Source organism: Nannobrachium achirus (genome assembly GCF_963921795.1).
Source record: "Nannobrachium achirus genome assembly, chromosome: 17".
Lineage (NCBI taxonomy): Eukaryota > Metazoa > Chordata > Actinopteri > Myctophiformes > Myctophidae > Nannobrachium > Nannobrachium achirus.
In genome coordinates this window covers 59,021,035-59,043,999 of record NC_137824.1, presented here as the reverse complement: position 1 = coordinate 59,043,999, position 22,965 = coordinate 59,021,035, and the positions used below count along the sequence as shown (strand labels likewise).

The window sequence follows — 22,965 nt, the reverse complement described above, 5'->3', positions numbered from 1 at the left end:
TGATGATTGGCTAATCATTGTTTTCTCAACAGTAAACAAACCAACAAACTTTAAGTGTATAGAGGGTATTTGCACATTTCTAAAGTGACAATTTAAGGACTTTTTAATACCTCTAAAATGACAGACTAAACATTGGGCCAAATGATCAAATATTAGACTCAGAGATTGTGAAAATAGAAGATCTACATGCTCACAAAGCCTCGCAATGCGAGGCGTTGTGAGCATGTAGATCTGCTAGACTTTCACAATAGAACAGTGTTATACAAAATGTACTGTCCCAACTCTTAGTGCTCGTCAGGGTGGGGGGTCCCCAGTTAAAATATGATTATTTTTGGGGTTGCGGCCTGAAAAGTTTGAGAACAACTGCAGTACGTGACAGCAGAGTTAGTACCAAACGCTAAATAAGTAGGCTACTGGCAGCAGTGCGCAAAAGCACTTCATGTTGTTTGATCCGGCACGCAATATTTATTTATAATATCTCTTTTACATTACTCTTAACACAAATGATCCCCTCTTGCTAATCACATGTTATTATAATCACTCCTGTTATGTCAACATGCTAGATTCAGTGAGGCTCACTGAAACTAGCCTTTCTCAGCTCCAGTGCAGACAATGGGGACTGATGACACCACCATTTTGCAGCCGTGTCCTGCCCAAAGGAACAGAGCTGACCTGACTCATCTCGCTCAGGTAAGATTTGCAGATGACTGTTTGAAATGGAGATCAAGATGGTGATTCTGATAAAGGGGGCAGCAGGGGGGTAAATGGCAAAGTACAATTGCGGAGAAGTATGGGGGGCATGGTTTACATTTGTGCTACTGTAAATATATTTGGCCACCAAATCCCTGTCCCCCCCTTTTCCCCCCTCCCACTTAGATGATTGAAAACATTCTGATGGCCAAACCTGGAGGAGAGAGGATCATTACAGAGTGTCAGAATCCCCTGTCAAAACCCAGTGTTGTGAGGCCATCGCACTGATGAACCATACAACTGATGAAGCAATCGTCGAGGAGAAGATGAAACACACCTTCACCCATCGCCAAGCAATGGTTCATGACCCAGTGAAGTCCTCTGAAATATTCACCACCTTTCCAAGATTTCTTGACATTGCGGGAATGGTATGTATTGCCTTAAAGTCGAACTGAAATGAAAAATGACTTTAAACAGATCACAGCCCTGGTCATAAGGTGAACCTATTAAAATGTATGCCATGTTGTCGTCTGTATTCCATCTTGTCTGCAGATGGAGCAGAATTTCAGTCTGATGTTTGGTGATGACATCGCTGCATCGCTGCCCCTTTTCCAAGTTCCTGGAAAAGGGGCCTACTCGCTACAGGCAGAAAGTCCTTGAACAAAGCCATGGCCTCACCCAGACAGGCGACCTTGAAGATCTGCTTCATAAAGCTGAATCCCAACAGGACAACTGGAAAATGGTATGCTGGAATTAAATGACTAATACTAATGGAAGAGGGAATTGGTTTCGAAACCAAAATGAAGAGATTTTAGTAAAAATGTCTGGTTTTTTTTCTCTCCCTTGTATTTTCAGGATGGGACAGTGAGATGTCCTCCATCTTGCCTTATCCACCTCATGCCACCCTCACCTCAAGGCCGCAACAAGAGACCAGGGAAGCTCTCAGCCCGACAAGCCATTGACCACCTTGTGAAGTTCATCTAGGTAAGGTTATAGTTCAATTAAAGTTTAAGATGGCTCACTGTTCTGTCCCTAATAGTCACCCTTAAAACTATACTTTTGTGAAATCATGCGATAACCATGCTCATCTGTAATCAGCGACTGCCCTGTGATAATTGTCTGCTTTCGCCCCCCACAGATCTATCCCCATCAGCCTGAGATACACCGATATGAATATGTTTATTTATTTTACATTTAGCAGAATAAAGATAAGGCAGAATGTTGTTGGTTGCATTTTGTGGCAAGAAGTGATTCTGGTGGCTATCTCATAAAGTTGGGGCTCTAAACTGCAAACATATTAATTGTAATAACATGACTAATGAAGTTCTCTTGTCACAGACTGGGACCAGTGTCGAGGGGCATCTGGACAGCATCACGAGAGTCGTCAACCCTATCTACTGGCTGTGGGGACCCAGAGGTGTACCATACACAAATACTTCATTGTGATTGACAAACGTGCAATCCCGTGTAAGTCACCAGACTCCCTTGCTTCTTTCGACACGCTTTTTAAAAATCATTTCGTCTTCGCTACCTCGTACAACCGGGATCTGGCTAATGTCTACCACTTCTTGCAAAGTGCTGTTTACCAGATAGATGCTGCTACCACCAAGGTCAATCCCAGGGTCAAATAAATGAGAGCTCGGATGCTGCACTGATTATTATTTTTATTTTGTTTTTATTTATTTAATACTTTTGAGATTATATTGTCTCCTACCGGTTGGGTCCCCTACCAGAGACTCCCGGCTCTTGATTCTGCACTGATTTCTGATACTTTTGAGATGGTTTTGAGGGTTCTGATGCTAAACTGAGAAGATTTATTTTGAGGGCTCTGATGCTGCACTGAATTTTAATACTGAAAAGTATATTGTTATCTGAGTGCTCTGATGATGCACTGATTTGATACTGAGATGTTTTGTTTTATTTGTAAAGTCCCTCAGGCCAATGCCAACTCACTAACAACGCACTTGAAGTTAATCCACAGACTTTGTTCAGGAAAGACACTTTGTCTTAAATGCGGTCAGCCTGGTTGTTCTAATTTCTTTGGTACTTTATCTTAATAAAGCACACAAACCTTGTGATTATCCTGTTGAAAGCCCCTCTAAAACTGAAGGTTTAGCTGGAAGTTTTGTTGATGACTTTACATCAAACAGTGCCCCTTCTGGGTCCTTCTTAATAAGAGTCTTGTAGATAGCTGCGCTGCAACAGTCGCTGAACAGTGGCAGGTGTAGGCCGAAACGATCATTAACTCTTTGGTTATTTCAATGGAAGAGATTGTGTCTCAGGGTTTAATGTAACATTGTATCTTTTATTTTCCCCCACTGACTGAGAGAAGGTTCGAACGACATCACTGGCGTGGGGAAAACATGTTGACTGTGCTTATATAGCTAATTTCATCTTCCCTGTCTGCAGACTATGTCTTACGGTATGGCACCGAAGCTGGATGGAAGGCGGTGTCCGTGGAAACACTGGTCGCACAACGCAGAGGCGATTCACAGGAAGGGTAAGAACAGCCTGCTCTTCCTGAGAAGACGGGATCGTTTGGCGTGTGCAACAGGATGCTACAGATGTTCTACCAATCTGGTATGGCAAGTGGAGCAGTTTTCTTTGGAATAACGTGCTGGGGAGGAACAACTGAGCGGGTGACACCTTCAACCTCAACAGACTGGTGAGGAAGGCGGACACCGTTGTTGGGTTCTCCTTGCAGGGGTGGAGGAATTGGCCAGGGTGCAGGAAACTTAATACAATCTTTAAGAACTCCCACCCGAGATCCTCGGATACTGGAGTAAGAGACAGAGGAACAGATAGATTCATCTACCCAGGACGGAGACGTGAGAGACTGGCAGTCCTTCGTGAATGTTGTCCTCACATTATACAATGAAACACAACGGTCGTTTGGTAAGGACAACTGTAACTTATAACTGGAATAGTTATCACTGACTGTTTGTTCCTGTCCGGTTTTGCTGGGAGTACATGTCACTTCTGCTTTTTGCACTGACCAATGGGCACTTTGCACTCTTAAGTGAACTTTTAAGCTGTGCGCATTTAATTAGTTAAGTATTATTGCATGTGTTTTTTTTTGCATGTATTTGACTTAAGTAGCAGTGACTGTTTTGGTCACATTGATTTGATTAGGGTCACTTTCTTGTTTGGCACTGCATTCATGAGTAGTAAGGGGAGGAACTGTGATGTTTGTTTTTATTTTATTTGGAATAAAAGACCACTTTGGTCGTAGTTTGGGTTGTTGTATAACTAAAATGTATTGTTTTCTTGGCCACCTTAGAGTTACATCATGGCAAGGTAAATACACAACCCAAACCTTTTCCAAAGTAGTCTTTTAAAAGACTACTGTTAAAAGCACTTCATCTTCAGCCACCTTACAGAAAATAAAGTTTTATTGAAGGAAATTAAATAAAGTTTTATTGAAGGAAATTATTGTATTGTTTTTATATCAAAATATCTGCATGTATACTGTATCTCATTTACAGCTCCAAGTGAGAAAAAAAGGTTCTGGGTAATTAAATCTCAATTATTGCTCATTAATGGCTCAAAGTAAGAATCTTGGGTCACAGTTAAGAGACTTAAATGAGCCATCAGAGAGCTCTCACCTATGTCTCATTTATTGCTCCTATCATCTCAAATAAAGCTACTCAATTATTTCTCATATTTGGCTCAATATGAGAGTAATATAGGATACACTAATGAGTCAATAGAGAGTGCTCCCCTACATCTCGTCTCTCACTCCCTGTAATCTCAGAATAAGATACTCAAATTCTTCTCAAACATGGCTCCAAATGAGAAGCTCCTTAAAGATCCTAAAGCACCTTTAGGATCTACAAGGAGCTTCAAGGAGAGCAATATCTGATCTTCTAATGAAGCACACATGAGAAACAAAAGTGTGGCTCCCTTACGTCTCATGAGCAACTGAAAAGCTTTAAATGAGAAGCAGATTTTTCCTCTGGGTGGGACACTGACGTCTCTGTGTTCACTTTTATTTTCTATCTGCGTTCGTCTGTTTTTCTGTTCCTCTCTCTTACTTTCTTGCTCTTTTCCTCTCTCTCCCCTTTTCCCTCTCTCTTTCACTGTCTCTCCATCTGCCTCTGTATTCCTAGCGTTGGCTTCTCTCTGATTTGTTCCTAAAGTAGGACCCAGGCTGCCAAGGCATTTGTTCCTAAAGTAGGACCCAGGCTGCCAATGCATTGATGTGTTCCTAAAGTAGGACCCGGGCTGCCAAGGCATTTGCGTCAGGCATTGAAAGTCTAGAGAACTGCCTGACAAGCACTGCTCTTTGAGGATCAATAGGAGATTGAATCGTCACTCTCCACCAAAAGACAGGCTCCTTCTCAATGCATTGAATGACAACTGCTAACTTGAGAAAGATCCTGTTTTGGTCTTTTCTTCCTTTCTTACCGTCTATAGTGACAAAGTTTCACCGTTCTCCAAAGACTCCTCCTGCTGCATCAAGGATGCCAACGGAGGAGCTCGGAGTCCTGGGGGGAGAAGAGCGTTGTGGGGTTTTGTGATGACAATCAAATCAAGCTTATAATGCTTCAACCAGTGAAAAATAGCAGATATACAAGCTCACAGCGAGGCACCGAGTGCGTTGACTATTTTGAAAGTCAATCACATTTTTAGTTGTTTAACCCTGTCTTCAACGCTGAGCCAACTTAAGCTAGCAAAATGTGTGGGAGAAACATGGGTCAGGGCCCCAGGTGGAGAAGTAGCCAAATCAGTTTGTTTGGGGAGGTTTGGAGCTTAGTCTTTAGTGGCTTTTTGATGTTGGAGTACCATGAGGTGCAAGCGTAGTCAAAGTGGGGCTGAATGAGGGCCCCGGCAAGATCGAGTCCTGAGGGCACTTTTGTTGACAAAAGTGGAGATTCTGCCCAGGAATGAGGAGGAAGCTGGACGCTATCCTAGAGAACCCCTCAGCTGGACGCTATCCTAGAGAACCTCCTCTCATCCCCTCCATGATGAGTTAGCAGAGATGAGGAGCATGTTGTTGTTGAGCTGCAGTAATACAGACTCATCCCTGCTTGGCGCGCAGCAAAGCACACTGGCCAGTCCTTTGTGCTATAGACCACCATCAGGCTCCACAAGCAAGCTTGACCTCCATATGATACCTAGAACGGGTACACATTATAGTGTATTATTATTTTATGCTTTAACTATTGAAAAATAGCAGATATACAAGCTCACAGTGCCGCGCTGAATTTTGACCCGATTCTATAAGTGTCTTTTGAATCCTTCTAAGGTTTTTTGAAAAACCCTATGTTTCTATGTCAGCAATCTGGCCAGCCATCGTCAAAGAAAAGGTCCTTTTCACTTAACTGGAGCTCAGTTAGTCTGTTCTTGAGAGACTACTATGTCAGTGGTTCTCGAACCTTTTCATGTGAAGGACCCCCAAAATGATATTTATTTGGCCACGGACCCCCATCTCGAAATATCTAGTTCCAGGGACCACCCAGAAGCAACATTTGAGTTACAAATGTTCGCTTTAAAAATAAATATATTCAAATATTTGCACACATTTTCACGACTTTTTCAAAAATAGCAGATCTACAAGCTTGCAGCGCGGCACTCGGTGCCGCGCTGTGAGCTTGTATATCTGCTATTTTTCACTGGTTAAAGCATTCAATAATTCTAGGCCTAAATAAAGAACTGGAGACTACTAATTCCCACATTGACTACTAGGATGTACATTGCAGAACTTTGAGAAATGCCTGTTAAAAGAGTATGTCACCGGGCCGCCCGCTGGCCTATACCGGTATTTGTTATTTAGATAGCATGTTATTAAGGCGGATGCTACTGTACAGCTACTGTATGTGAGGATGTCTACCTTCTGCCATCCTAGTTACTTGGTAGGACTTTCCTTAGCATTCTATCTACTTGAAATTAAAAGTAAGATCAACATGCTGCTTACACAAGACTTTGAAAATAGTCTGCTAAATGTTTACCTTTGTAATTGTCGACTGTCCATTTATTGATCTATCTGCTGTATATCATTCTACCATCTACCATCATGTGTTGTATCAACATACCTCGCCAATCCACTGGGTTTCTGTGACAAGAGGCTGCCGACGCACTCGTTTAACTGGAGGATTCTCTCAGTATAAAAACCCAAAAGGTATCTCTTAAGCTTGACCTTTTCTCACCAGATCTACTTAAGCTACTCTGAGCCGCACAAACGGCAGAATCTCGATGAGCACCTTAATTTCTTCCCTGATGTGACTGTGTTCCTCTTGTTCGGGGCCATCGGTTGCCATTTTAGTGGCGATGCGTTACGGGCGGGAATGTATTGATCGACATCACAGACTAACAGACTACTCTAAGCTTTAGCTGCCTCCAATCCATCAGGGCCTTCGCTGGGGAACAGAGAGAGAGAGAGAGAGAGAGAGAGAGAGAGAGCACTGTGTATGTATGTGCGTGTGTGTGCGTGTGTGCGTGCGTGCGTGCGTGCGTGTGTGCGTGCGTGCGTGCGTGCGTGTGTCTATTGATCGCGTTGTTTGGGTAAGAATATGTCTGGACTTTGATTATTAGGTCTTTGAATCATATCCTAAGTGTATTTATAGCGCATTGGTACATAGTCCACTGGGACATATCATTTTCAAGTTATTTTTGAATCCTGGGGCCTATACTATATCTATTTTCTTTACCGTATGGTACTTGAGAGATTGCTTCTGTGCAGCGTGCACCTTTTACACTTTGCAGGTCACCAATAGAGATTTCATCACGCTGTGCACATAATATACTGTACTATTTATAAATGATGCTGACATTTGGGATTTCAATGTGGACTGTGAAAACTGATCATGATCATTACTAGGGGTGTAACGATACATTTTAACAACGATACGATACGCATCACGATACATGGTCGATATTGGTTCATTCATGGCAATACGATACGATTTGATTCAATGATTTAACATCGATATAGTAACTATTTAGCAAAGAAATTAAATCTGTGTGAAATGTGTCAATAGTGCATGTTTTTTAAGGGAAAAATCTATTATTATGGATATAAATAAGTAAACACCGTGATTCTCTAGCAAATACATGGACATTATATTTCAACACATTATGGACAAACCCACACCTTGACATGAACACAGAGATTACACACATTTATCGATAGACCAAGAGTAGCAATATGGAATGGAAAAGTAATTAAACCCCTCTTTTTCATTTTCCTTCTTAAAATTGCTAAATACAAGGCAAAATACTTAGTTTCCATACAATCAATTAGTTGCACTGCAAAACGATTCGATACCGATTATCTGCATTGCAAAACGATACCGATATGATACAAAGCCAAAACGGTACAATATTTGCTTTTGCATATCGATAAAGTAGATCACTGCAAATTAAAATAGATTTTTCGATTCAGTTACCATATCGTTACACCCCTAATCATTACCATATCACCTGGAGGCTCCCCTACCCGTAAGTGTTGACTGACCCTATTGTGCTAATTGTTACCGTGTTATCTTGTCAGGCATTTCCCTTATTTGAACGGATGCCTGATGAAGGTTGGATGATCGAAATGTCGCATCAATGCACTTGTATAACTGGTGGCAGTGTGAGGGAAATGGAACCAGGGACGTGCAGAGAATGTTAAAGAGGCAGGGGCTGAACTTTCTAAAAGGGCCTTTTAGTGAAAATATCGAAAATAGCGGAGGTCGGATATTTTCGGTACTTGATACAACACTAAAATATAAGCATAAAAAAAGCAATACTGGAGATTTGGCATAGATAGACAGAGGGTAATTCTTTCAACATAAGATGCTGCATTCAAGTTCAGGAGAGTTTGGGCAAGGCAATTCTCTTGAATGCTGCCTTCAGGTATGGCATGGAAAGAGGGCATATCATTTGCATTTCTTTCACCCAGAGTAAAAACTGCATTCATGGTCTGGAGAGGGCACTTTTTACAGACGGATAAAAGGGCAGGGGCTCAAGCCCCCTTTGATGTCTATGTGTGCACGTGCCTCAACTGCTCCTCTCCAGTGCGCATCTGTCCAGAGAAAGTCCAGGCGTGCCAAAAGACATTATCTTCTACACAGTACTTTGATCATGAAAAAGGGAGGATTTGTAGTAGAGATCCCCGAGGGGAAATGACCTCTCTGCATTGACCCAGCGGTAGGCTTGCTCACAGCGAACGCACAGGGGAGCAGTTGGAGGTTAAGTGCCCGGTTCCGGGACACTTAACCAGCTGACACGAGAGACCCAGGAGGAGCCCGGGATCGAACCGGGGACCTTCTGGATTCCCAGGCGGGCCGCTCTAGCTCCGGAGCTATACTTCTGCCCCAATTCCCATGAAATGAAATGAAGATGGGATTCAAATAAATGACATTCAAACGGTGCAATTCTCATTATGAACGCCACGTTAAACTAAAATAATAATATTGACTTTTGTACATGGAAGTCATTGAAAGGATGTCAAGTCAGATGTTCATCATATGTCTTGTTCCATCTCCGTGTCATCGCCACGGTGACACATTCCTCCTCGGTTATTGTTGTTCATTTAATAATATTTTATTATAAATATAAAATGGGATTGAAGGACGGGAGCCCATGCATGAGCTTAAAATTGCAGTTTAAAATAAAATAAACTAGATTGTTTAGCTGCCAGGGACGTGCTGGCCATTGGGAAAAGCGTGACAACTCCCGAACGGCCGTTTTCATTCCCGGCCGGTCCACGCCGGCCATTAGGAAAAAAATAAAAATAAAATGTCGGCCATCGTTCCATTTTGGGGGCTGGGAGGCCAACAAAGTAAATCGTCACTGTCAGGCAGAAACCTCGTATCTCCAAGTTTCAAATGTGTACATTTTTTCGCAAAGCCCTGCTTCATCACACAAGGCCGTCGCACAAAAGTAGTGAAAACAGCCGATCTACAAGCACACAACGCCTCGCGGTGCGAGGCGTTGTGTGCTTGTAGATCGGCTGTTTTCACTAGTTTAAATCATTTTTAAAATGATAAATACAAAACAAACGGTTTTGGACATACAAGGTTTCCACCCGACAACAAGGAAATATAACTCATGTAATTGGCACACTGGCTTGTCACAAATCTTTGAGTAGCAGCAGCGCTATAGAGAGAGATCTCTCTCTATAGCACACAATGAGGGCCTCTACAACTCTTTTTCCCGGGCTGAATCAGGGGGCCAGCACGTCCCTGTTAGCTGCCACATTCTCTGAATCTGCAAGATGCTCTATGTTGTGTATGCTGTATATATACTAGACACAACAGAGACTAGAGCATCTTGCAGAATCTGAAAATCTAGTTAAATCTCTTAATTTAATAAGCATAATTGCAGCTTATTGTGTTCATCGTTATGTAATAGAGATCAGGCACTATTAGAATTACAGTAGATATGATATTGAACTGTATGTTTAAAAGGCACAACATGTTTCCTTGACAACTGTGAAATGTTGTCTCAACTTACAGCCTATCTAACTAGCTTTAATAGCTGTCAACGGTTCATGTACACCGGTCTTCAACAGGGGGTCCGGGACCCCTAGGGGGTCCTCAGAGTTACTACAGGGGGTCCTCCAAATCTTCCAATCCTTTTAATATTAACAACTTGAACCAAAAATAGCAAGATCTACAAGCAATCTACTGAGCTTGTAGATCGGCTATTTTCGTCAAAGAGCTTTGGTGTAGAGGGGTAAAAGAGCAGACTAAGTACAGAGTGAAAGGTCAAGTTTATTAAGTATTGACGGTTCAAGTGGTTAAATATCTGAAAACACTAATTGACATGAATCCAAAATACACTGACGATTGTGCTGTCAAACAATGAAACTAAATGATATGGAATCTATGATTAGGTTGTGGGGGTCCCTGCTTCATCTAACTCTCTAACTAAGGGGTCCTTGGCCTGAACACGTTGAAGACCCCTGATGTACACAACAAGGTGACCCTTGCACTGCACATCCCAGCTTTAGAGATTGGGTTGACTTTTCTTTAGCCAATGTCACCATCGGGCCTTAACGAATCACCCTTAGCCAGGGGCATCACAAGGGGTAGGAAAGTGGGACTGAGTTACTAGGGCCCAGGGTGGAGGGGCCCTAGTAACTTTAGCTATTGAAAAATAGCAGATATACAAGCTCACAGCGCGGCACCGAGTGCCGCGCTGCGAGCTTGTAGATCTGCTATTTTTTGAAAAGTCGTGAAAATGTGTGCAAATCTTTGAATATGTATTTTTTTTAAGCGAACATTTTGCTTCTGGGGGGGTCCCTGGAACTAAATATTTTGAGATGGGGGTCCGTGGCCAAATTCATATCATTTTGGGGGTCCTTCACATGAAAAAGTTTGAGCATCACTGACATGGAAACATGGGTTTCTTGCAGACATTTTCACAATTTTTCCAAAATAGCAGATCTACAAGCTCACAGCGCTGCACTCGGTGCCGCGCTGTGAGCTTGTATATCTGCTATTTTTCAATAGTTAACATTCATGGGGGGCCCACAGTGAATCCTTGTACCCAGGGCCCAGAATTTGGTGTGACGCCCCTGCCCTTAGCCATGGACTATAGGTGAGGAAGAAGAGCAATAGAGGAATCTATAATCAGTGTCGCTGTTCCTTTCTTCTGGCCAGCGAGGGTAATGACCAGCCAGGTGTTAATGATGATGGAGTCCAAGACCGTCCCTCCGTCCAGGGAAGCCATGAACAGAGCCTAATGGAGTGAAAAGCTTGCTTTGGGAACGAAGGCAAATTATCGCCCTCGCGATCAATGTGGAGAGTGAGTGAAAGCCAATGGGCTATGCTTCAGCTCTCATAATAAGGGGGAAGAAAGGCATCGATTTCCCCTCTTTTTAGGAGTGTTTTACTTTTCCCTTCGATTTCAATTAACTCCGCGTAACTGTGTTTACCAAAAATGTGAGCGGCCGAGCGCAGCCAGGTAGTTAAAATATAACGGATCAAGATTCAGGCGTACAATATTGAGTGTTTCAATATTATCACATTATGAGAGCAATGAAAGGCCTGATGCTACTGTAAACTGAAGAAATAAGCCACAAGCGGCATGTGGTTACCTTGTATTTTATAACAGCTGAGAGGCATGTGGTTACCTGGTATTTTATAACGGCTGAGAGGCATGTGGTTACCTGGTGTTTTATAACGGCTGAGAGGCATGTGGTTACCTGGTATTTTATAACGGCTGAGAGGCATGTGGTTACCTGGTATTTTATAACAGCTGAGAGGCATGTGGTTACCTGGTATTTTATAACAGCTGAGAGGCATGTGGTTACCTGGTATTTTATAACGGCTGAGAGGCATGTGGTTACCTGGTGTTTTATAACGGCTGAGAGGCATGTGGTTATCTGGTATTTTATAACGGCTGAGAGGCATGTGGTTATCTGGTATTTTATAACGGCTGAGAGGCATGTGGTTACCTGGTGTTTTATAACGGCTGAGAGGCATGTGGTTACCTGGTATTTTATAACAGCTGAGAGGCATGTGGTTACCTGGTATTTTATAACGGCTGAGAGGCATGTGGTTACCTGGTGTTTTATAACGGCTGAGAGGCATGTGGTTACCTGGTATTTTATAACGGCTGAGAGGCATGTGGTTACCTGGTATTTTATAACAGCTGAGAGGCATGTGGTTACCTGGTATTTTATAACAGCTGAGAGGCATGTGGTTACCTGGTATTTTATAACGGCTGAGAGGCATGTGGTTACCTGGTATTTTATAACAGCTGAGAGGCATGTGGTTACCTGGTGTTTTATAACGGCTGTGAGGCATGTGGTTACCTGGTATTTTATAACGGCTGAGAGGCATGTGGTTACCTGGTATTTTATAACGGCTGAGAGGCATGTGGGTACCTGGTATTTTATAACGGCTGAGAGGCATGTGGTTACCTGGTATTTTATAACGGCTGAGAGGCATGTGGTTACCTGGTATTTTATAACGGCTGAGAGGCATGTGGTTACCTGGTATTTTATAACGGCTGAGAGGCATGTGGTTACCTGGTATTTTATAACAGCTGAGAGGCATGTGGTTACCTGGTATTTTATAACGGCTGAGAGGCATGTGGTTACCTGGTATTTTATAACGGCTGAGAGGCATGTGGTTACCTGGTATTTTATAACGGCTGAGAGGCATGTGGTTACCTGGTATTTTATAACGGCTGAGAGGCATGTGGTTACCTGGTATTTTATAACAGCTGAGAGGCATGTGGTTACCTGGTATTTTATAACAGCTGAGAGGCATGTGGTTACCTGGTATTTTATAACGGCTGAGAGGCATGTGGTTACCTGGTATTTTATAACAGCTGAGAGGCATGTGGTTACCTGGTATTTTATAACAGCTGAGAGGCGTGGTGAGACACGAGGCGAAGCCGAGTGTCTCCAACCCTCTCAGCCGTTGCAGGTAACCACATGCCTCGCGTGGCTTATTGCTTTTCTAAAACGTTTACAAAAATTATGGCAACATGAAAGATCATGGACATGTACCAATTAAAACTGTTCTATTTCACTAATTCACTACAAGGTCTGCAAGAAAGTAGTTCCCAGCTTGTTTGCCAACAACTCAGGTGCACTGTGAAAAGAAATAACACACCTGGGTTTGATATAAACTGATTCAAGGTGTGGATTATGTATGCGATAACGTCTTGCTGCGCGGTCATTATGGCTTATATGGACACGACGGGCTGATAATTCAGCCTAATAAATACATTTTGACTCAAAACTAAAAACAAAACGAAGTATTTCCTTGTTTACAGACGGCTGAAAGTGTGTGTGTGTCCCCCCCCCCCCCCCAGCACAACACGTCGCCTTGGAAAACAAGGAAGTGCTGATCAAATAGAATCCATTTTCTGATACTGCGTCGTCTATTTCTCACCTCAAATGTTTTTAAAAACATTCTTGAGAGCAACGTTTAGTTGTAAATGTCGCTGTGTGTTTGTTTACATGGCGGCCATGTTGGATACGGCACTAAATCCATGCAGTGCAGCCTGAATACAGCAGCTGCTCTGAGCCGCGGTGAATTATAGAGCGGAGCGGTCATTATACGCCTATAATTCACCGCTGATTTCAGCGCTCGACCAATCAGAATCAAGCATTCAACCAAGCCGGGTAATAAAGTCTCATATACCACAGCAATCAGCCAATCAGAATCAAGGAATGGAACTAGCCGTTTTAGAATGTATCTTACTACACGCTGTAGGTTAGAAAGTGAGGTAAAAAAGTTTACCTCATATTATTATTTTTCTTTATAAAGTAATGATATTGTATGTACATTATTTGAAAGTATCAGATATTTTGTTTCTAATGTAAGATGAAGTGACAAAAAGGGTAGGCACCATAAGCTGCGGCTTCAGCCTAATCCTTTTCGGCAACATTTTGTTTAATTATTTAAATTGCTATTGTTTTAATTGTTTTCTTTTAAACATTGTACTTTGAAACCGAAATAAAATCATACCATACCACCATACCGTAATAAACATGACTAAGGGCCATTTCTCATGCAGCATCTTTTGAGTACATTAGCACCATTATTTTCACTTTAGGCAATACTTTTCAGGTGTTCCGACAACGGCACCCTGAGATAACAAATCATCAACTTTTGTGGTACCTTGCAAGCATAGCGCATGTGACAAGAAATAATGGATAGCCGACCACACAGGTGGCTTGTCTCGCTCCCCCTTCCGTCCTACAAGCTTCAACGTTACAGACGGTGACGGTCCCCTCCGGAAACTGCTCAAAATAAATGATGACCCACTACCTTCATGTTTAGACCCATATTTTCCCCCGCATCCTCATCAAAAAGAAACATGAACGATGGGCCTCGGTATTCTTTGTGCCGCTGTAGAGTAGGATGCACCCACCCTGTCACAGGAAAGCTTTTTATTTCTCCATAATGTATTATGAAGCAGTAAAGCTACTGTGATGGTTTTATGACGGCGGTAATCCATTATTACGCTGCGTACGAAGACCTGGTTGGCACTGCATAGTTGCCTTGTAACCAGGGGCGTCACAGGGGGGGGGGGGGGGGGGGGCTGGTGGGACTGAGTTACTAGGGCCCAAGGTGGATGGGCCTTAACTATTTTATACTTTAGCTATTGAAAAATAGCAGATATACAAGCTCAGCTTGTAGATTTTTTTAAAAGTCGTCAACAAGTGTGCAAATCTTTGAATACATATGTTTTTTAAGCGAACATTTGGAACTCCAATTTTGATCTGGGGGGTGCCTGGAACGAAATATTTTGAGATGGGGGTCTCAAAATATTTCGGGGGGAAATATTTTTTTTGGGGGTATTAAAAACATACAGTATATTCAAAGTTTGCACACATTTTCACGTTTTTTTGAAAAAAATAGCAGATCTACAAGCTCACAGCGCCGCACAAAGTGATGCGCTGTGAGCTTGTAGATCTGCTATTTTTGAATAGCCAAAGACATCTGAAATGACTAAAGGTGGCTCAAAGTGGGTTGTGCCAACCGACCAATATTGCCATCCTTGAGTATCCATTTATACTCCCACTCTGAATATGATATATAATGTACATAATCAGAACGCAAGCAGAATTGCTCACATAATTAGGAGTGTATGCAGCTTTGAATACATCATTTTCCTATCCGTAAAGCTTTCAGAAAAAATGTGTGCAACAAGAAGAAGACGGACGAAATGAACGCAGGGAACATATAGAAGTATCCTCCATACACGTATTTAACTTTGAGAATAAATGGGCCAAGGGAGCCCCATGCTCTGGTTAGCGCAGCTATAAATGGAAGGAATTTACTGAAAATGCATACTGTCGAAACTGGATGGGAGACTTCAGGGGCGTCAATTGGGTATGGCAGGGGTATGCAGCTGCCATACCCTGGGTCCAGTGGGGAATATAAAAGTTACTTTTAAATATAAATCCATGAATGTCTCTTTGTCTATCTGTGCTGGTTATTATGTTGTTAAATTACAGTAAAACAACTACAAATGCAAAATTGAACAAAATGGTCACTTTAACAAGGTATTATAATTATATTCTCCACACTTGTATTCTCCCCATCTTGACAGAATGGTATATTCCCAGGTTCCGCAGGTCAGCTGCACAGGTGCAATGCATTATTTATTGTTAATTGTGGCACGTTTACTAACATGCCAAGTTTAGCTGCACTTGAACAACCATTCCAGGCTGCCATATCCAGCCCAAGAAACCGTAGAAACAGGCATGATAAATGTATCATGCCTGTTGCTAAGGTATGGCAACATGACTCACCAGTCATGTTGCCATACCTTAGCTTTTTCTGAACTGACGCCACTGGGAGACTTGAGGCCCGCTACATGCAATGTCTAAGCATTATTACATTATGAGGATTTATTGCATTATTCATCCAAAAAATGTTTTGCTCGGCCCTAGAGACAACTGTTATCACTTTGAGGTTCAGATTCCTATTTCATTTTGGGCCAATTATTATCTCTTGGGCTTTATTATTACGTTTTGCATTTTTATTACATTTTAGGCTTACACACACGCACGCACGCACGCACGCACGCACGCACGCACGCACGCACGCACACACACACACACACACACACACAAGACAACACAACACACACACACCAATGTCCATCTGACAACATTCTGAAAAGTCAAGTGTAATGTTTAGCCTGAGATCTTGTCATAAGCTTATCAATGTTGTCGTTGGTAACCTTGTATCTCCAAAACCGTTTGTTTTGTATTCATCATTTTAAAAATGATTTAAAATAGTGAAAATAGCAGATCTACAATCACACGACACCTCACACTGTGAGGCTTTTTGTGCTTGTAGACCTTCTATTTTCACTAATTTTGTACGACAGTCTTGTACGATGATTGATGAAGCAGGGCTTTACTTTATTAAAAAAAACGTACTTGGAGATACGAGGTTTCGGCCCGACAGTGATAATACAGTATATCGTCGTTGTCGGGTGGAAACCTTGTATGTCCAAAACCGTTTGTTTTGTATTTATCATTTTAAAATGATTAAACTAGTGAAAACAGCCGATCTACAAGCACACAACGCCTCGCACCGCGAGGCGTTGTGTGCTTGCAGATCGGCTGTTTTCACTACCTTTGTGCGACGGCCTTGTATGATGAAGCAGGGCTTTACTTTGCGAAAAAATTTGCAAATTTGAAACTTGGAGATACGAGGTTTCTGCCCGACAGTGACGGTATATCCCAGTTAGTGACTTGTGTATACTCAGCAGCAAATTGATTTGTTTTAGCTGATGATGTGGCACCGACAAACAGACAACAAACACATTACAGTTCACATAGTGTGAACACAATCTCTGCTTCTGGGAACACCATTGTTATAAGAAGCGAGCCAGTGTGTGCTGAATGGACCGGCACTATTAAACGGAGTAGAATGACAACCAGCTGAAAGTGCACAGCCAGGACTTTTGGAAAAGTCCAAATGCAATTCTCCTCCTTTAGTGGAAGCACCAGCTTGTATTGTAACCGTGTATAACTTTTGCACTTACACATGTCTACTGTCTATCTGTTTTTGAACGGTTTCCACATTATACTAGGCTACTGCGATAATGGTGTGACTGGAAATGAATGTCACTCCTGAGACAACTTTCCCTATGGGTCCATTTGGTTCCATTTGTACAGTTAAATTAACAATAGAATGTGCTGCGCTGCTGGACTTTTCTTTTTCCAATCCCAAGGGGGACTGCACTAAAAATATATCCAGTTTTGCCCTCTTTTCATCCATCATTTTATTTAAAAAAAAAGTATAATGTGTCTTTTTCACAATACATATTGTCAAATATTATTCTGTAAATGTTTGAAATAAGGGTCTATCTACAAGATAATGCACGGTTAAATCTTCAGTGTACTTTTACTTTACTTGAGTATTTAAAATGTTCTATGCTTTATACTTCACTGTACACCTCTGAGGCACATATTGTACTTTTTACTCCACTACAATTATTTTACAGCTTTAGTTACTTTGCAGATCTATATCATATTATTACAATCTTGGCATTTTGCCAAAATATTTGGGGGCCCACCACAGGTTGAGGACAGGGGTGTAGTTGTAGGGTGTAAATGAAGCAAACACATGCGCTGTTCTGGCACCAGAAACAACATGTTCTCCATAGGATTCCATTCTATTCCCCTGAACCTTTACATTTGATTTTCTTAAAGGGGCACTCCACCACTTTTCAACCTATGTTCATATAATTGGTCCTCACTCAAAAATAGCTTTTCTTTTCTTTTTTCTCAGAGGAGGGCTGTGGGCAGGTCAGAAACCCATCGTCTTGTGACATCATCGATTGCCAATCCAGCTTATAGAAACTGTAGGCTTTCTATTCCTGAAAAGTTGCAATTTTAAAGTGGAAGCCATTGTTCTCGTGATAATAAAAATCGAAATATTTCTTTCAAAAATATTGATTAAATTATTTTTTTGAAAAATTCTGAACTTCCAGCTCTCCTAGGAGACTTGGACAGAGTAGGAAAAAAATGATATTTTATCATGAACATTAGTGAGGACCTATTATATGAAGACAGGTTGAAAAGTGGTGAACTACTCCTTTAACTCATACCCTGCCAAAAAAGAAGTTTTCTATAATAAAAACGTATTTTTAACTATGGACCTCCCTGCCAGACGTCTTCTGGACGTCTTTTTAAAAAAAAAATTGTTTGAAAAATTATTTTTTGGACCTCCAACAGTGTACTAGCCATGATCGCGATCGCGAAATTGCATGTTTAACCCCCATACCAACCCCATCTTTCAAACATGGCAGCCATGTTTGTTTACATTTGAAGAAAACTTAAGGGCTGCCTTCTCCTGAATGCCTGAACGGATTTCCAAGCAGATTTTTTTGTTTGAAAGCTGTGAAAAGCATGCACATGCATAGTGCATGATCTGTGCACGAATGTGTGCACCAGCGTGCACACAATTTTTTTAACCCTTTGTTGGCGAACAATATAAGAGGTCCCACTTTAAATATGGCACTGAAGAAGTTAATAAACCTTGTCATAAATACTTTATGGTTCTTGTCGCTAGTTTAAAGCCTCATTTCAATCACCATGATATGCGTTTTGTGAAAATATGGTCCAATTTATGTTATATTTGATGTTGTAGCAAGGTATGCTGTAGGAGAGGCTTGTGATGATTCTTCTTTGTGTGCTTTATTTTCGGCAAGCTCAAGACAATGTCCCATGTATCCCTGCGGTTGCATGTGAACGTTGGCAGCCAATAGCATTCGAGATGGTACCATTTCTGCCAATGAACGTTGATTTTTACAATTATGGCGGCACCCATACAACGGCCAAAAAAGCTTCATTTGCGCAGCATAGAAACCAATGGATTTCCACTGTCCTTATTCTTTTACAGTCTATGGTTGATAATGGCAGCTGTAGGTAACAGCACCACAGTACCAGTCAGAGCTGGGCCAGTGTCAGGTGAGCCCACACAGTGCTGGTGCTAAAAGCCTCTTCATCTTGACCTTAAAGGAAAAAAGGTGAACTTTAGTCTCTCACAGCACCAGGCTAAAAACTAAAAGGTTTAATGAAGCCCTTCATCAAAACACACTCGATGTGTTGTGAACAGCTCACCAGTGCATGTGTGCTGCGTGCACAGAAGGCTGTCACTGAATGAATAGAATGCAGAATGCCATTTGACTGAAGTATTAAAGTGGAGATTTTCATTTAAGATGACAAACATAATAGTACATCTTTTTAATTAACAAGTCCTAGCATCCCTATACTTAGGGGCGAACATTCTGCGAAAAGATCTCTGCAAGCGCACAGTGCTCTACGTGTTGTGACGCAATTTACAATTTAGGCATTTAGCAGACGCTTTTAATCCAAAGCGACTTACAATAAGCAGATAATACATCAATATAATAAGCAAGCTAGTATGTCAGTACATCAACAACAATACAACAAATGCATATGAATATCAATCTAGAAAAAACAATAGCATAGGTCATACATGGGCAACTGGCGGCCCGGGGGCCACATGTGGCCCCCACCTTCACTTAATGCCCGCAGGTTGATACCGGAATACTGATATATTATTGATTTCAACTGTTACAATTCCAAACATGTCCTGCTTTAATTCCATCAGTCTATAGCTAGTAGCTTAATGACTAGTATTAAAATGTATTTTTTTTTATGTCCAATGTATTTGTATTCAAGTTCATAAAGTTAACATGAGTATATAATTAAATGTGTTTGAAATTAAATCAAAATGTTGCATTTCAGGATTCCAATATAAAAGAAAAAAAGGAAAAATCAGGATTCCAATTCAAAATAAGCAAAAAATAGCCGATCTACAAGCTCCAAAGGCACCGCAGCGCGATGCGTTTTGAGCTTGTGGATCTGCTATTTTTTTGCTTCTTTTGTATGAGATACTAGAATGACAAAGTAGGACGTAGCAATATGTAATGTGGCCCTCTGGAGTGAAGGTGGAAATATAGTGGCCCTCGCCATCATCAAAGTTGCCCACCCCTGGCATAGGTAGACCACGCACCTAATCAGTGAAACACTTTTCTAAACCTAAAAATGCTATAGCTTCATGTATGGTCAATGAGGGAAGGGGAGTGTTACAGTAGTGCTATGGCGGAGTCTGAAGAGGTGAGTCTTCAGTCCATGGCAGAACCTAGGGAGTGAGTCTGTAGTTCTAATGGAAGCTAGGGAGTGAGTCTGTAGTTCTAAGCTGCGACAGAGAGTTTAATCCACATCGTGTAGTGCGAAAACAGGAGTTTGCAGATATCAGGAGACTTAAAGACTGCAGTGAAAACTAGAAGCAGTGCTCTTCCGAGCACAGGTCTCCACCAGGTCAGGCATGTAATGTGTTTTACATAAGTCGGCCTCCTGATGGCGCTATAAAAGGCTGATGTAAAAAATGCAGGGAAAAGGTTTTACCTTGGCCTCTAAGGAGTGTGCATACAAAGTTTGACACTAATCGGTGGAGTTATAGGTGAAAACATGAATCGGCCTGTTATAGCGCCACCATGAGGCTGATTTGATTTTTCTTAAGTGGCATTTATTCCTCTGCCTATTGGGAATGTGCATGCACAATTTCACCAAAATCGCACACTGCGTTCAGGATTTCAGGCATTTTATTCAAAAATGACCAATCCTGCAAACTTTGAAAGCCAGTTTTAGCCAATCAGGATGGAATATGGAAAATCTGACACATCCATGTCGATCACATGACTGTAGAGATACTGTCTACTGATTTACGTGATTTTTGGACAAAATCTGTAGGAGTACTGGCAAAAGTTAGTTTTGCAAAAGTCGGCCTCCTGGTGGCGCTAGAACAGGCCCATGTGAAATATTTGGGGCAGAGGTTCTGAATTGGTGTCGAGGGAGTGTGTATGCACAGTTTGGCAGCGACCGGGCCAACGGCACCGGAGATTAGCTGGTAACGGACAAACGGACGGACGGACGGACGGACGCACGGACGGACGGACGGACGGAGGGGAAAACATACTCTCCCTCAGCCTTCGGCTGGTGGAGACAATAAATAATCAAGAATCAATTACAAGATTGGGACAAAATACAGTTCAGATTCACACATCTCTGGCATTGACGAGCTTTCAGACTAAAGGACCTTTCAGAGGGAAGTTATTATGGTAATTCAGACTATATTACGGGCCCTGGCAGTGGCCAGGAGACTGCTGCTGCTGCTGCTGACACTGTCATCAAATGAGGCCCCAAATATGTCACTTTAATTAGTTGCTGTCCGGGCGAGGAGCTAATTAGCGGCGCAGATTATTCGCCCTCCTCCCTCAATTTCCGCGAACGTAAACATCAACAAATTCAGAAGGTGTGGACGGGTTAGCTCATTAGCTCAAACCACAAATGACGGTAGACAAACACGCCGAGATCAGAGGACTCATTTTTAGCGGGTTGTCGTGAATGTTATCTAACTGATACATTGGACAGGATGCACTGAGGAAGTGTGCACCTCCGGGGTAAAATTGTGCATGTGTGTGTGTGTGTGTGTGTGTGTGTGTGTGTGTGTGTGTGTGTGTGTGTGTGTGTGTGTGTGTGTGTGTGTGTGTGTGTGTCTGTGTTTTTTCTTCCCTTAAACGAGCGAGTTACGCGCTCGTGTTAAGGAGTGCTGACGTGACTATCAACATGACCTTTAAGACCTGTTCTAATCTAATTTCATGTGTGATCATTCTTTCTTTTTGGCAGCAAATGCTGTGTCCATGCCCTTTCTAATCGCAGCGCCACCACTGTCCTGGCATTCCAGAGCAGAAGCCTTGGTTTCCATGGTAACTTAAGCCGAGGCTGCGGAGGGGTGATGTCCTGACGTGTTCATCGTTGTTGAACAACAGGCACGTGTCGTGCACACATAGACATCAAAGGGGGCTTGAGCCCCTGCCCTTTTGATTGTCTGAAAAAAGTGCCCTCTCCAGACCATGAATGCAGTTTTCACTGTGGTGAGCGAAATACAAATGCCCCCTCTTTCCATGCCATACCTGAAGGCAGCGTTCAAGAGAATTGCCTTGACCAAACTCTCCTGAACTTGAATGCAGCATCTCATGTTGAAATAATTGCCCTCTCTGTGTGGAAATCCATGCCGTTACGCCACATCTCCAGTAATGACTTGATTAGGCTTAGTTTAGTGTGGTATCAAGTACCTAGATTGGAGGTTGGCTATTTTCGATATTTTCACAAAAAGGCCCTTTTAGAAATGTTAGCCCCTGCCTCCCTAACATTCTCTGCACGTCCCTGTTGTTGAACTCTCTGAGACGTAGCATTTAGTTCGCAAGTGATTTACACGTAAACAATGCTTCATATTGTAAATACTGTAAACACCATATGCTAGCTGTCACCATGTGTTACTCTGAGCACACGTTGACTTCGTAATGTGACGGAAACGCTTCTCGACGAAGCAGACAATTGGAATGCAATGCGATACAGCTGAACCGAAGTGAACCGAAGACATGTCACCCTTTCATCATACTTTCAGTGGAGCGATTTCCCTGGCAGTACACTACTATATATAGTACGTACATGAACATATTGAATACTGACTACACAGCACATACATGAAACTAAAGCTCGGATTGAAAAAGAATGCCTATGGCATGAGTACACATGGATACAAGTTTCGTCTGCTTCAGCCCCATCCAGGGACGTGTTGGCCATTGCGAAAAGCGGGACAACTCCCGAACGGCCCGGTTCATTCCCGTCCGGTCCAGGCCGGCCATTAGGAAAAAAATTAAGGCTGGGACTTTAACTGATTAATTGCGATTAATTAATTACAGAAAATTAACGCGATTCAAAAAATTAACGCATTTTAATCGCACTTAGTTTTTGCACCACAG

The 22,965-nt window shown here is 42.1% G+C and overlaps 1 long non-coding RNA gene across 1 annotated transcript; it reads left to right on the top strand.

The window, feature by feature from the left end:
- The first annotated feature begins 401 nt into the window (after nucleotides 1-401).
- LOC308301452 lies at nucleotides 402-2,165 on the top strand. Its single transcript, XR_013962885.1, has 3 exons — nucleotides 402-1,118; nucleotides 1,243-1,432; nucleotides 1,546-2,165. It is a non-coding gene; the product is annotated as an uncharacterized lncRNA (long non-coding RNA).
- The last annotated feature ends 20,800 nt before the right edge of the window (nucleotides 2,166-22,965 follow it).